The sequence below is a fragment of the Protopterus annectens genome, chromosome 7.part1, assembly GCF_019279795.1.
Source record: "Protopterus annectens isolate FY-2018-M chromosome 7.part1, PAN1.0, whole genome shotgun sequence".
Lineage (NCBI taxonomy): Eukaryota > Metazoa > Chordata > Ceratodontiformes > Protopteridae > Protopterus > Protopterus annectens.
The window spans coordinates 480,770,841-480,786,014 of record NC_056740.1 but is presented as its reverse complement, the minus strand read 5'-3'; the positions used below and the strand labels follow the sequence as shown (position 1 = coordinate 480,786,014).

Below are 15,174 nucleotides of genomic sequence, written 5' to 3'. Positions count from 1 at the left end.
TATCCACTTTGAAATAGTCTGCTTTGAGATGGCCTTTCCTTGTGATCCTGCAGCATATGCCACTAGTAATTGCTCTGTCTTCCTGAAAACTTTGGTTCTGTCCAAGTAGAATCCAAGCTATCGGTGTACGTCCAAAGAATGCAGAATTCTCTCCCCTCGTTCTGTGGATTTGGATAAAAAGTTGGCAGAAGAATAGTTTGGTTAAGAGCCACACTGGACACCACCTTAGGCATAAATGTTGGGTTTGTCCTCAGAGACCCTGTCTAGATAAAACATGATAAAAGATTCCATAGCCACGCGTACCTGTAGCTCTGAAACCAGTCTTGCAGAAGTTACTGCTAGGAGCAGAGCTGTTTTCCCAAGATAAAAACTTTATCAGCAGTAGCAACTGGCTCAAAAGGAGGCAGGATGAGACTTTCCAAGACATAGTTGAGGTCCGGATTGGTGATGATCTTGGAGGCCTTAAAGTTTTTGGCTCCTCTGAGGTACTGCTTTAATAAAGGACGAGAAAAGATTGGTGGCTCTGTATTGTAATAAGCCGAAATGGCAGAGGCATTAATTTTAATTGATGAAAAAGATAGGCCTTTGTCCAGCATCTCAGTTAAGTATTGCAAAATCTGAGGAATATTTGATACAGCTGTTATCAGCTCCTTGTGCCTGGTTCCAAGCACAGAATCTCTTCCATTTTCCAGCATAAGATTTTCTAGTAATAGGCCTTCTGGCTTCCAAAATGACATCCATCACAGCTTTACTGAGAGGTGCGTTTTGTAGGACTACATTATCCGCCATGCTGCCAGGTTTAAAGTACTGAGTTGGCTGTGCAGGATCTGATTGTTTTGCTGGGACAGTAGATGAGGTATCTGAGGTAAGGTCCAAGCTGGGCATTGAGACAAGTTCCTTAGGATTGGATACCAGTACTGGCGGGACCAGTCTGGGGCAATCAGTATCATCTTTGGCTTCTCCTGTCTGACCTTTAGGAGTACCTTGGGGAGGAGAGGCAGGAGGAAAGCCATACACTGATGGGGCGTCCACTTTCAATGCCTGTCTGTGATAAGTCCTTCTGCAGAATCTTTTTAGTTGGTAGTTGTGAGGGGAGGCAAATAGATCTATATCCGGGCGTCCCCATTTCCTTGTTATCATGCTGAAGACTTGTGGATTCAGCTGCCACTCGTGGAGATCCATGAGATTTCCGCTTAGTTCGTCTGCCAGAGTGTTTTTCTTTCCAGGCAGGAATTGTGCCTGCAGATGTACTTTGTAAGTCAACGCTGTGCCCCACAAAGCCATGGTTAGTCTGCAAAGGGGGTAAGAATGTGTGCCCCCCTGCTTGTTTATGTACCACATGACCGTGGTGTTGTCTGTCTTTATCAGTAGTTGTCCCGGATGAAGTAGGTCCTTGAAGGCTGTCAGGGCATTTTGAACAGCTAGCATATCTTTTTGATAGATATGTAGATGCATTTGGTTTGAGGACCACGTGCCCTGGATGCATCTTCCCATGTGGGCCCCCAAGCATAATCTGAGGCATCTGTTAGTGTCTGCCTGGGTGGGGGTAATGTGAATGGCTGTCCCTTGTTCTGGTGACAAGCCTTCGCCCACCATCGAACCTCCTGTTGCAGGCAGGGAATGAGAGTAATCATTGTTTCCAGGCTGTGGCAACGTTGAGTCCAAACACTTGGGTACCACTGAAGTTCCCTCATATGCAGTCTTGCATATGGAATTAGTAGGATGCAGGATGCCATGAAGCCCAAAGCTTGCAGAATTTTTCTTGCAGATAACGGGGCCCTTGTTGCCAACATTTTGAAATAGGTAGTCAGTTGCCTTTGTCTGGCATGAGATAAGCCATCTGAACAGTTGTATTTAAGCTTGCACCCAGGAATATTATCTCTTGAGAGGGTAATAGTTTTGATTTCTTTTCGTTGACTGTGTACCCTAGGGCATGTTAGAAGTCTTTTCACAAACGCCAGATGCTGTAGAAGAATGTCCTTGTTCTCTGCTCGAATTAAGCAGTCGTCCAAGTAAGGATACATTTGTATTCCTCTTTGTATGCAGAATGCAATTACTGGTGCCGGGCACTTTGTAAAGATCCTGAGCGCAGTAGATAAGCCAAAGGGCAGTGTAGAGAATTGGTAATGCATTGAACCAGCCTTGAATCTGAGGCATCTTCTGCAGGATTGTCTGATTGGGACATGCAGGTATACCTCTCTTAGGTCTAGTCACAAGCCAAGCATTCTTGCCCAGCATGGGCAGAAGCTGCTGCAAAGTCAACATTTTGAATTTTGGTATATCCAGGAATGTGTTCAGAATAGATAGGTCCAGTATAGGTCTCCAGGACTTTTCCTTTCTGTGTACCAAGAAGAGTAGAGTAAAATCCTTGTCCCTTCTCTTGTTCTGGCACTTGTTGAATGGCCCCCACGTCCATGAGGGATGAAACTTGTTTTTGCGCCTCTGCTCATTGATATTTTGGCAGATCTGGCCAACTGTTTGCCTTTGGCAGGATATGGAAATGGAACTTGTAGCCTTGTGACACGATATTTAGAACCCACTTTTCCTGGGTTATAATGTGCCAATTTTGAAAGGAAAAAAAAAAGTGCTACTTTTCCCCCTAAGGGTGCTGCCAGGGCATAAGTGCTTGGTGGCAGCAGGGGGAAGTCAATGGGACTGTTTCTTGTATAGTTGTGATTCGTCTTCACCAACTTTGGAGGTAGAAGCACCCCATTGTTTTGACCTGTATGAACCTTGCACCTGGGATCTGCCTCTAGGGCGTCTAGATCTGCCCCTTTGAGGTCTGTCTGACACAGAAAAGGACCAGCTCTTTGTAGGCCAGTGTCTACTAAACCTAGATGGCTATACTTGTAAAAAAAAAAAAAAAAAAATCAGTTTGCATAGATTTAACTTTGTCCTCCATTTTCTTTAACACCTCTTCTGCCTTACCTCTAACCACTCTGCCTTCAAAAAGTCTCTTCACCTTCATCTAGCATCACAGTGGGAATGCTCTTGTTCCCACCCCACATAACTAACTCTACGCCTGTAGCTATGATATTTGCTCTCTAATCAGTATTAATGTTTACATTTTTTACTTGTATGTTTCTTCTTATTGTATTAACTGTTATGACTGCTTTTCTAAATGTGATTAGTTCTACTTTTTTCTGTTTACATAATATTAATAACACTCTGTACTAAGATTGTTACTGTTAAATGTTGAAAATACCTTCTGTTGGAGCTTTTCTCCCCAGGACTCCATTGAAAACGGGTTCTTTATGGCCCAATGGACTATCCTGGTAAACCAACGGCAATAAATAAATCAAAGTATCATGCTGTAAAGGTGCATCTAATAATTTAACTTTGACATGATCAGGCAGATTTTGTTCCTTTAACCAAGCATGCCTCCTAATTACAGAACCCGTAACTGCGGCCCTGCAGGAGGACCCGAAAGAATCAAAACCACATTGCAAAGTATGCTTTCCAACTTGTTCAGCTGCATGCAATAAAACCTGCATTTCCTTATTTTTTGCACATTCAGAATTTAACAACATTTTCTGCTTAAGCAATGCCATGACATGTTGCTGATATTTGAGCATATGAAACTGACCGTTTAAGGCCCTTATACCCAAGGTAGCAGATGTGTAAACCTTCTTTCCCCATCTATCCAGTGCCCTAGAATCCCTGTCAGAGGGGGTAGGGTTTTTTGCAGTGGAAGCCTCAACTCCTTTGGTACCCTGTACTAAGGAATTTATGACAGTCAGGAACCCTGTAATATATGTCAGGCTTAACAGGTGCTGGAGGTAAGGAGTCAGGGATCAGACTAGACTCCAAAAACACATCATCTACACTAACACAGGTGGAATGGCTAGAGGCCTGTGTTGAGGTAGTAAAAGGAAATCCCTGAGCCTCTTTTTAGATTCTGAAAAATCTTGGCTCTCCTAGTGGAATTGCTCCCTCATGTTATGCAAGGTTTCCCCAAAAGAATAGTCCTCTGGAGGAGAAGCTGAAGGTATAGATTTCTTCAGCATCATAATCCTCACAAAGGGAAGAGAATATTCCTGATCAGAAGAGGAATCAGAAGAAACAGAAACCTGATCTGAAGATTCATAGTCAGTCTCTTGCCTGGGGGGTCTTTATCAGGAGGGGGATGGGAACCCCTGATCAAGGTAATAAAGTCTTTGGCCATTTTGAGCACCTGTTTTTTGGGCGTAGAGGCCTGTCCACATGGCTCTTTGTTTCTTTGCTTTAGAAGGTGCTTTAGAAGGTGCTTTAGTCTGCCTTTGAAGCTGAAGTTGGTTTAATGTAAAGATGTTTAGGTCTAAATGGTGCCTGCTCAGCGGCTCCGGACCCATCTGAGGGAATACTGTCAGAGGTTCCAATACCTTGAGTTTCCAGCGGCATAGCTGACTCCACGTGGGAGTCAGTAATGGCCTGCGACTAAAGTAGCGGGCGTCAGGGGCTGCGAAAGCGTCTCACTGAGAACCGGCGACTGGCTTAGGAGAAGCTTAGTCGGTTTTGGGCCTCTGTTTATCTCTCCTTTTCTTTGCGTTTTTTGTGAACTCCGGTAGTCGGATGGCTATCAGACGACATTTCTGGATAATTAAACCGGCGTCCAAAATAGTTTAAAGCAAAATCATACAGACGCTTAATAGTACGTTGGTTAAATCTAGCACAAAACCGACAACTAGAAACGTTGTGATCAGGGCCTAGGCAAGGAATGCAGTAAGAATGAAAGTCCTTACAAGGTATTTGCTTTCCACAAGAAATTCAAATATTAACTTTTTCTGACATCAGTCTAGAACAAGAAAAACAAAGTTTCCCCAACAGGGTACTTAGCTTTATTGAATACTTCGGGTCTGAAACTAACATGAAAATCTCAGGAGTCAGCCGACCGGCACGTGCAAACTGCTTCTGCTTTGGGCACAGCGTGGCAAGAACGACAGAAGAAAATGGCGTCGGCTGCTTCTTTTATACCCCCTGACGACCTTCAGTCAGGGAAGGGGCGACAGCAGACGACGCAGGACCCAAGACTTTGGAATTCAGGCTGACTGAGGGTAACCTGCCAGCAGGATTACCCAAATGCAATGACTAACAGTGAAACACGAAGAACATCACTGTACTGAGAGAAATCATCCCTTACCAGTACAAAAAACATTTCAAATAACCGCACTGTGTGAATGAACTCGGCAGGAAAAGATCAGAATAAAACATTTAGCGCACTGAAACTTCCCCAAAATGGCAGTACTTCACTAAGTAACTCATTACAGTACAACTCACTGTAATGGCAGCACTCTGAACAGACACACCCAGTACAAGAAATTTTTTGAAATGGCTGTAGCCTGTACTTAGATTGTACTTCACTAAACAGTTGCACTTGGCACACTAACAGACTCTTCGGAATAAATGCACAGTAATAACAGACTGAGCACTTTTACACACTGAAATAGTTCGAATAACTTTGCACTGAATACAATACGAAGTTGTAGTTATGCCAAACGCAGCACTTTGCCCAAACAAAGACAGTTGCCTTGCTTTACTTACACTTAACTGTGCCCTTTTATATCCTTATTATATTAGTTTTGTTAGTTTAATCTCTTTTCATATCCAATGCACTTTTCCTGTTCGCGTTAAACATGGTCGCTTTACTTCAAACATTCTCATTTTACTTTACTGATTATCATTTTATCAAGTAACGTGAAATCAAGTCAATCAAGTGGACAGCGCAGTGGTGCAACGGTAGCATTGTTGTCCAAAAGCAAGAGGTTCTCCGGTTCGATTCTCGGCTGAACTGCCTTCTTAGTGGAGTCTGTATGCCCTCCCTGCGTTTGTATGGGTTTTCTCAGGGTACTCCAGTTTCCTCCCATGTTACAAAGACATGCACCTGGAGAGTTTCTTCCTGAACCTCCTCTGAAAATTGGCTTCATTCCAAGTCGGACTTCCCTGGCAAATAAATGTAAAATAAGTAACAAACACTTTGCTTAATCAATAAATCTTTTGTGCCTTTCGCTTGTTTAATAATGTGGTTTGTGCCCTCGTAATGCTCAGTTTCATCTTTATAAAAAAAAAAAAAAAAAAAAAAGTTTCATTACCTTTGATGCTTTCCTGGCTCCTTTTTCTGCTGCTTTCTCTTAGTTTACCTTCACTGTTATCTCTGTACCTCGTAGCTCTGAATATCAGTTTCCCGACTACATGTCGCTCATCTAGTCAGGGCACAACAGACGAGACTTCGTGGGTTCTGTTCAAGCAACTTTATCATGTACAAACATCAGGATTGAGGCTTAATACTTCAACTTGGGTAAACTTATAAACTAGCTATTACATTCATGCATGTTCCTCTCTGGCTGCTCTCTCAAAATGGCACTGAGGATAGCACGTGCTCGCTATATGCACGTTCAGGCCTTGAAACTCTTCTTAAAGACAGCACACACTGTTCTACAGTACCCCTCCTTTTTCACTAGAAAACACCTTATAAAAGTAACAACTTGAACTGAACCCTAGGCAATACCTAACTAGTAGATATGCATTAGTTTTCAAGGAGGAAAAAGGGCCAACAGTGTTATTAATGGCAGCAGTAGTTTCCCAAGGGATGGGCACAACATTCTGACCCAAGAGAAGTCTTCCCTGTTCCCTCTCTTAGGAGGAACAAGAGTAGCCCTCCCTTGCCCACTGTGAGGGCCTCAACAACCAGAGGAAGTGGCTAACCCTTGATCCATAGTGGATGTAGGTACTACTCCAGACGGATCCAGAAAGAGGACCGGTCTAAGGAACCAGACATGGCCACAACAGAGTCACCCGCCTGTGGTGAAGGCAAATATCTAGTCTGCTGCGGTGGCAAAGGCTGTTTGCTTAACTTTTTTTTTTCCTGCCCACCAGTAATTTGTTCCAGTCATGCTGAAAATGGTGACTCTAAACTTTGAAATAATTTTTTACACACAAATCTTAAAACAGAGGGGAAATAAATGCACTCCTGTTTTAAAAGTCTAATGACAGTCTGTTAAACATGGACTCCTAGCTTAAAAACAACTTTCCTATCAAGTAAAGTGCAATTCAACTTTACACGTGTAAACACACACACACACACACACACACACACACACACACACACACACACACACACACACACACACCTTCTTCCCCAGAGGGAACTTTTCTGACCAGCACAAGCAGTCAGCCAGTCCCTGGAAGCCCACAGAGGAGAACCCTTCAATGGCATCCATGTATCCATAGCACATGTCTAAAACAGTAGTAAAAACTGAAGTTATCCTAGCACACAGCCCTGCGGAGCACCACAGGCAATACTCAAAGCAACTTACTCAGCCCTATTGTATAACTACCATTTTACTCACTGAATTAATGTTTCACTTTTGTCAATTACTGCCTTACTGCTTACATGTGAAATATTTAAGCACTCTATAGGATTGTTCGATGAGCAGCACACATTGTCAGCCCCTTATCAAATTCTACTATTAACACACACAAAAAAAAAAAAAAAAAAAAAAAAAAAAAAGGCACCTTAATATTAGACAGGCAAAGCAAAAAACAAAACCACTTAAAAAAATAGAAGTTATGTTCTTACCATAACGTTCCATGTTAGTTGTCTTCTTCTCGCCTTCTTCTTGCTGGATGGGTTCGGAGCCGACCTCGGCTCCGACTCGGCCACTGTAAAAGCTCGAGAGTTGGTTCCACCGGCTCGAGGCTCCCCTTATATCCCACAATGCTAGGCGAGAGTTACCTCAGATCTCGTTTGTAAGCTAACCCCAGCTTATAATAGTAACAGTATAACTGTAAAACAGAGTCCACCTCTAACAGGAAGAAAGAAGGGTGACCTACATCCTGAACCAGGAAATATGCATAATAGCATATGTCTAAGAAAGAGGTGGTAGAAAGAGAGGTCACAATCACAACTCCTCTAGGTCTGTCCAGGCCAGGGGGAAGGAGGGTGGGGCCAAGAAGAAGGCGAGAAGAAGACAACTAACATGGAACGTTATGGTAAGAACATAACTTCTATATGTTAAGTTGTCTATCTCGCCTTCATTCTTGCTGGATGGGACCGCGTCCCTAGCACCTTGTCCCGGGTGGCCTAACGGAACAGACTCCTGAGAACAGTGGAACCAAAGTTAGCTCTATGCCTAGAAGCTAAATCCAACTTATAATGAGAAATGAAAGTGTGAGGAGTAGCCCAAGTAGCCGCTGCACAAATGGTGTCAATAGGCAGTCTGTCTTGGAAGGCTAAAGAAGTAACCAAAGCTCTGGTGGAATGAGCCTTAGGTTTATCAGGTAGCTTTTGATGTCTAATTTCATATACAAGGGAAATCAAAGATGTTAGCCATCTGGATAATGAAACTGAAAGTCCCCTTCTGCTTTCCGCATAGGAGACAAACAGCTGATCAGATTTTCTGAACTGTTTTGTTCTATCCAAGTAGTACCTCATTTGACGGTGAACATCCAGGCAGTGTAATTTTTATTCAGACCTATTGGGAGTATTCTGGAAAAAAGACAGGTAGATCAATGCTTTGATTTAGATTTGACGTAGAGACCACCTTAGGCAAAAAGGACGGGTTAGTTCGTAAGGATACTCTGTCCTTATGAAATAAAAGATAAGGAGGATGACAGCTGAGTGCTTGAAGCTCTGAAACTCTTCTAGCTGATGTAACAGCTACAAGAAAAAAGAGTCTTCCATGATAATAATTTTAAAGAACAGGAGACTGCAGGTTCGAAAGGGGGAAGAATCAAAGAAGCAAGAACTAAATTTAGGTCCCAAGGAGAAGGAGGATTTCTTATAGGAGGTCTGAGAAGAAAAACTCCTTTCAAAAAGGCTTTGCAAAGCTTGTGGGACATTAAGGCAGATTCAGAAATACCCACATGAAAGTTAGAAATAGCTGCCAATTGAACTTTAAGTGTAGAGGGAGATGAACCTGCATGGAATAGTTCAGCTAGAAAATCAAGGACTAATTGGATGGAAGCAGTGAAAGGATCTATGTCCTTTCCTTGATCCCAATATGTGAAGCGTTTCCACTTACTCAAATAAATCTTCCGAGTGGAAGATTTATGGGAAGCTATCAAAATATCTCTAACAGAGTGAGATAATTGAGGAAGCCTGGCTAAGGTTGGAACTGGAGGAACCAAGCAGTGAGGTTCAGAGAGGGAGGGCGATGAAACTGACCGGACTGATGGACCAAAAGATCTGGAACTAGGTCCAGATTCCACGGTCGCGCCAAAAGAAAGCGATGTAGAAAGGGGAACCACACTTGTCGAGGCCAGTAAGGAGCAATGAGGATCAATGAGGCCTTCTGAGCGATAGCTTTCTGTATCACTTGAGAGATCAGTGGGAAGGAGGAAATGCATACAGAAGTCCCGGGGCCAAACTTGGACTAGAGCGTCTCTGCTGGGTTGGCCTGGTAAAGGGAATAGAGTGAAATATTCTCTGCACTTGCTGTTTTGGGGAGTAGCAAACAGATCGCAGCAAGGCTGACCCCACTTGAGAAAAATTTCTCTCACTACAGAGTCTTTCAGAGACCACTCGTGAGGCATGAGTATGGCTCTGCTCAACTTGTCCGCAATTTGATTGGACTTTCGGGGATGTGCATTGCTATCAGAAACCGCTGAGAAGAAATTGCCCATTGCCACAGTCTGAGTGCTTCTCGACACAGGGGGTATGACCTGGTTCCGCCTTGTTTGTTGATGTACCACACTACAGACATATTGTCTGTTTGGATTGCAATCGTTCCCAAGGGAAGAGAGTCTTGAAGGGCTTGCAACGCTAAAAGCACTGCTCTCATCTCCAGAACATTTATGTGCAAGTGGCATTCGTTTGGTTGCCATGTGCCCTGGACCGTCCTGCCCTGATAATGCCCCCCCCCCACCCGATCAGGGAGGCATCCGTTGTCAAGAGTAGCAACCGGAGGAGGTGGAACAAAGGGTCTTCCCAACAAGAGCTGAGGGGAAGACATCCACCACATGAGATGATTTTTGCACGCTTGCGTGATCATAATGGTGTGAGACATTGGAAGTTGCTGGTATGACCATTGAGTAAAGAGCATCCATTGAAGGATCCGCATGTGGAATCTGGCTAATGGAAGCAGAGGTATGGCCGCTGCCATAATTCCCAACACTTTCAGAACTAACCTGGCTTTGATTCTGTTGTTGTTGAAAAGGAGTGATACCAGTTTGTGAATGTCTGTTATTCTCTGATGTGTTAGTCTTGCAGACATGTTTACTGTATCTAGATTTGCGCCTATGTAGGTAATAGTACGACAAGGCGACAAAACAGACTTTTCGCAATTTATTGAAATACCCAGCTTTAGACAAAGCGAAAAGTGTAATCTCTGGCCATCAGAAGGAGATGCTTGGTGGGAGCTGTGAGGAGCCAGTCGTCCAAATATGGAAACACCTGGAATCCTTGTCGTCTCAGGTGAGAAGCTACCACTGCCATGCATTTGGTAAACACCGGGGCAGTGGTGAGACCAAAGGGCAGGGCCCTGAACTGAAAATGACTGGTTCCCAGCCTGAAGCGGAGGAATCTTCTGGAGCGTCTGTTCATTTTATGTGATAGTACGCATCCGAAGGTCTATAGAGCACATCCAGTTTCCTTTGCCCAAAGGGGAAGGATGGATTGCAGCGTGACCATCCGAAATCTTGTTTTCTTGACTGATCTGTTCAAGACACTGAGATCCAAAATTGGTCTCCAGTCCCCTGTTTTCTTTGGAACTAAAAGAACCTTGAGTAGATTCCGGATCCTTGCTGGTCTGCTGGAACTGGCTGAATTGCTCTTTTTGCAAGCAGTTTTGAAATCTCCAAAACTGCTAGATCCCTTTGAGCGGTGGAACATCTGGAAGGGATTTTTGACTGATTTGGAATGCGAAGAAAGGGGATAGAATAGCCTTCGGAAATGGACTGTACCCATTTGTCTTGAGTCAGGGATAGCCAGGCTTCTGGGTACAGTGACAATCTTCCCCCAACTGCCTCCGAAGATGGGCAGTCGGGCAACACCTCAGGGATGCTGAAAGGGCTCGTCAGGGAAGGCTTCCCGATTGCCCTGGTTCTGCGGACCCCCCCTGCCCCTAGGCGGCGTCTACCATTGTTATTCCCGCCTCTGCCTCTGGCGGGGAAACGACTGTGCGTCAGGCGAAGTCCCTTGAGATTGTTTACGGAACCACATCTTTCCACCTTTCTGGCCTTTGGGGTAAGGCCTAGAAGGAGTAGAAAACGGACTCCGGCGGCAGAAAGGGTCTTGCCATCAGTTTCGCACCTAGTCAAGGTTTCTTTCACTTGAGGACCAAAGAGGATGATCCATCAAGCGGGGAGTTAGTGAAAGACGTCTTGAAGGGTCCATAAAATTGCATAGCCGCATCCAGGCATGCCTACGTAAGGCCACACCTGTCCCTGCGGCTCTGCTCGCTCCATCAGCCGCGTAAGAAAGAAGGCATGGAGGAGTTGGTTATGGAGTTAAGGGTAGCCAGCTGCATGTTCATCTTATCTTGGAAACCCGCAGCTGTAGGGTCCTTTAACATTTCACTCGCTTCCTTGATCAAGTCCCTTTGAAGGCAGTAAAATGGCACAGGTAGTTCAGCGACGCATGGTAAATGTCGCTGACGAGAACATCCGCTTCCTGTACCTGTCCATGGACCTAGATTCCTTGTTAGGTGGATGGACAGGTACTGAAGGATCAGCTAGCTCCTTCTTAGTGGCAGCAGCTACCACCATAGCATCCACAGAAACTCCTTTTGTTAAGAACTGTTTGTCTGCTGGTGCTGTTATGAACTTGGAGGGTCTCCTGGGAGTGGGGTCCACTGAATCAGGAGCCGTCCATGCCTTCTTAGCAACCACCTGCATGAGGGGGTCAAGGGGGCACCCAGGAGGTGGAAGGGCGAGAGCCAACGCCTCAAGATACACAGATTCGTCCTCCGAAGGGTTGAGGGCTGGCCAATTTCCCCTCTGTTTCAGGATCTCCAGAATGTCTGCAAATGAGACATCTTCAGAAGGGGAACGGGGGGAACCTTCAGAATCATCCAAATCTGTGTCTGGCGTGATGGACTCAGGTGAGTCAATGTGTTTCCTCTTACACTTCCTCTTCCGAGGGGCTCTTCTGCCAAATCAGGAGAGGCCTCGGAAGAGGATGAAATCCCACAGGGGTTCCTGAGGAGCTGGCTCTCTGCGGTCCGGGATGAGGGAGTGAGTCGACTTAACCTGAGGCACCGTGGGGGGCGGACGGAGCCGACTGTGGAGTAGAGCCAGGCTCTAACACACTCCGCATGACCTCGAATGCACCCCTGTCAGGCAGAGCCAGAGGTCCCCGCTCCGAGAAGCTAAGAACCCCTCGGCACCGACAGTGATGGCTCTGAGGCCGATGTCGGAGCCGAACTCACCAGCGCCAAGCACCGAGAGGGAGGGAGTCGGACAAGGGTCCGATGCCACTCACCCCTCGGAGCCGACGAGGAAGTCGGCGCAGAGATTCTTCCAAGGAAGAACGGAGCCGGCAGCGGAGCCGAAGACAACTGTATCGGCTCCGGCTATCACAGTCTCGGTTCCGACGACCCGGCTCCGAGCTCAAGAGAGTCGAAGGAGGAATATGTTGATGGACCGGGGCAGGCATCGACTGATGAGTCGGGCTCTGAAGCATCTGGGCCAGTGCCTCGGACTTAAGAAGTCGACTCACTACCCTCTGAAGGTCATGATCCGACAGCCTCGATGACCTAGAGGAGTGAGATCTTTGGCTCCGTTCAGACAGCAGGGGAGATCCTGGAGCCGAATGAACGAACGGAGCCAAGAAATGGTGACCTGGAGCTCTTCCTAGTTGTCGGCTCCGAAGGTCTGGTCGAACGACACGGAACTTCTACTACGGCTCCGGCGGAGCCGAGGAGCCACAGAAACTGTGGACTGAGACTTATCGGCTCCAGCCGGAGCCGATGAAGGCAGAGGTTGAGAAACCTTAGGTCTCGGCTCAGTTGTCGGAGCCGAAGACCTAGATGCCTTAGAGGGCTTCCCTGTTGAAACAGATAGGGAATCCTCTGGCTTGAGTAAACCTCTTAATATCAATTTATTTTTCTTTCCTGCAGGACCCTGGGGCTGAAGCCATGGCACACAGCACAGGAGTCCTGCAGGTGCAAACCCCAGACAGTAGACACAAGAAGTGTGGCGTCTGTCAGAGACATTTTCTGACAGCACGCATCACACTTCTTGAATCTGGAGACCTTTGCTTCTTTAGACATTTTTAAACAGGTGTAAACAAACACACACACAAACACACTAATTACACCCTGTCAAGTTAAATTATAATAAAAACCACTAACTAGGATTTTAAAATAATACACACACACTCCACTAGGGAAGAGAAAAGGCCTGTAGGCCCAAGGGAAGAACCTAAAGTTCTTGAGGGAAAAAAACGGGAATTTTTTAGAAGGGGATAAAAATTTCTCTAAACTAAGGGAAATAAGTAAAAATATTAAAATTAAAGGGGTTTTGATAGACTAAATTACACAAGAAAAAGTCACTTACCAAGAACCGGTAGAAAACCAACCTCGAAGCTGTAGCGGCAAACGAGATCTGGGATATAAGGGGAGCCTCGAGCCGGTGGAACCAACTCTCGAGCTTTTAGAGTGGCCGAGTCGGAGCAGAGGTCGGCTCCGAACCCATCCAGCAAGAATGAAGGCGAGATAGACAACTTAACATCCAAGGTTATTACAAAATCACATTAAAAACGTGAAGCACTTTCATCCCTGCACACATCTGCAATAGAATTTAATCATAATAACCATCGTTTCCAAACACCCTCCTTTTATAAGTTCATTGATTTCCAATTAAAGTGTCCTCCCATTAACCTGATGTAACATACTAACACAAACTCCTTAAAACATTAAAAGCTTCACTTGTTTCACAGATGTGGCAACACATTTCAGAATGTTTTAAAACACACATTACTAAAAAGATGACTAGTATATTAACATTTTACTCACTCCACAAATCCAAACTTTAAAATTATATACTGATGGGAATAATTTAAAGTTTACTAGCCAGTTTAACACGTACAATAATTATTTGCCTTTACCATTTAAAATTTTATAATGAGCTACTTGTTTATAATATTAGAGCCCTCTTTTTCAAACTTGGGAGTAAATAAATATAATTCATGCCTGGGGAGTCTACTGGGTTCAACCTAATCTGCCACTGGAGTGGTTTCAGCTCTAACATTAATTCCCACCATCCTCCTAAAACTAGTGAAGTTGTGACATTCAATACTATGCCTGAATAAAGCATAGTTAGTATTTAGTTTTTGTATTGCATACATGTGCTCGTAAAATCTCTTAGTGGTCTGTTTTTCCCCACATAGTAATGTCCACACCCTTCAAATACTGCTATGTAAACTGTGTCCTAGTATTACAATTTCCCTTCTGTAATTTAATCTCAAAGGGTAACCCTTGAAGTATACGGGTGCTTTCCTTTAATACATGATGGCACTGCCTACATGCTCCACAAGTTGTACCTCCAGAAGACATAGGGATCCTAAATCAGACTGTGCTCGAAAAGGGATTTACAATTTCTACCCATTTCATAAAACTGTGGTTCTACACCCACATAATTCATAATTTTTATATTCCCCTTAAATACAATTCAGTTTAAGTAATGCAGACTGCATAGAGGTGGATGCAGTCCATGGGACCAATCCATACATGGTGATGCTCAGGGGTAGCAGTGAAATTTGGGAATGAGGTAGGATTTGGAGCATCTACATAATGTTATACTAAATAAAATTTTGTGTTCATTAGTACTAGGCTAACTGCCCTTGCGAGCCATTTTAAGCCTAGCCAATTATCCCTTGCAAGACTCAAACCCTGCACCTTGTATTTGTAAGGCAAACACCTTAACCATTAGGCCACCCCTCCCTTTTGGGGGAAAAAAAAAAAAAAAAAACACAGTACAAAAAGGGCAAACCTATCTATGTAATGAGCTGCTTTCACTAGTCTATGGCATATCTACATCACTATATAATGCATTAAACTGGGAGGGGTTTGGAAAGAACAAAGAGAAAGAGGAGACAGAAAAAAAAGCCTAGACCTACTTACCCCTTTAAATCCATTTTCCACATCTGCAAAGGAGGACCTTCCATATCATTCTGGATAAGCTCCATTACGAATCAATTTTACATACAATACATGCACCAACCAAAAACAAAGATACAGAACTTGACAAACAGCCACT

At 44.5% G+C, this 15,174-nt stretch overlaps 1 protein-coding gene across 1 annotated transcript in view; it reads right to left on the bottom strand.

Annotated features, from left to right (window-relative positions):
• Positions 1-15,174, bottom strand: part of LOC122807833 (RNA-binding protein 6-like) — a gene marked incomplete in the record, with an annotated part of 356,906 nt that overhangs the window by 196,451 nt on the left and 145,281 nt on the right.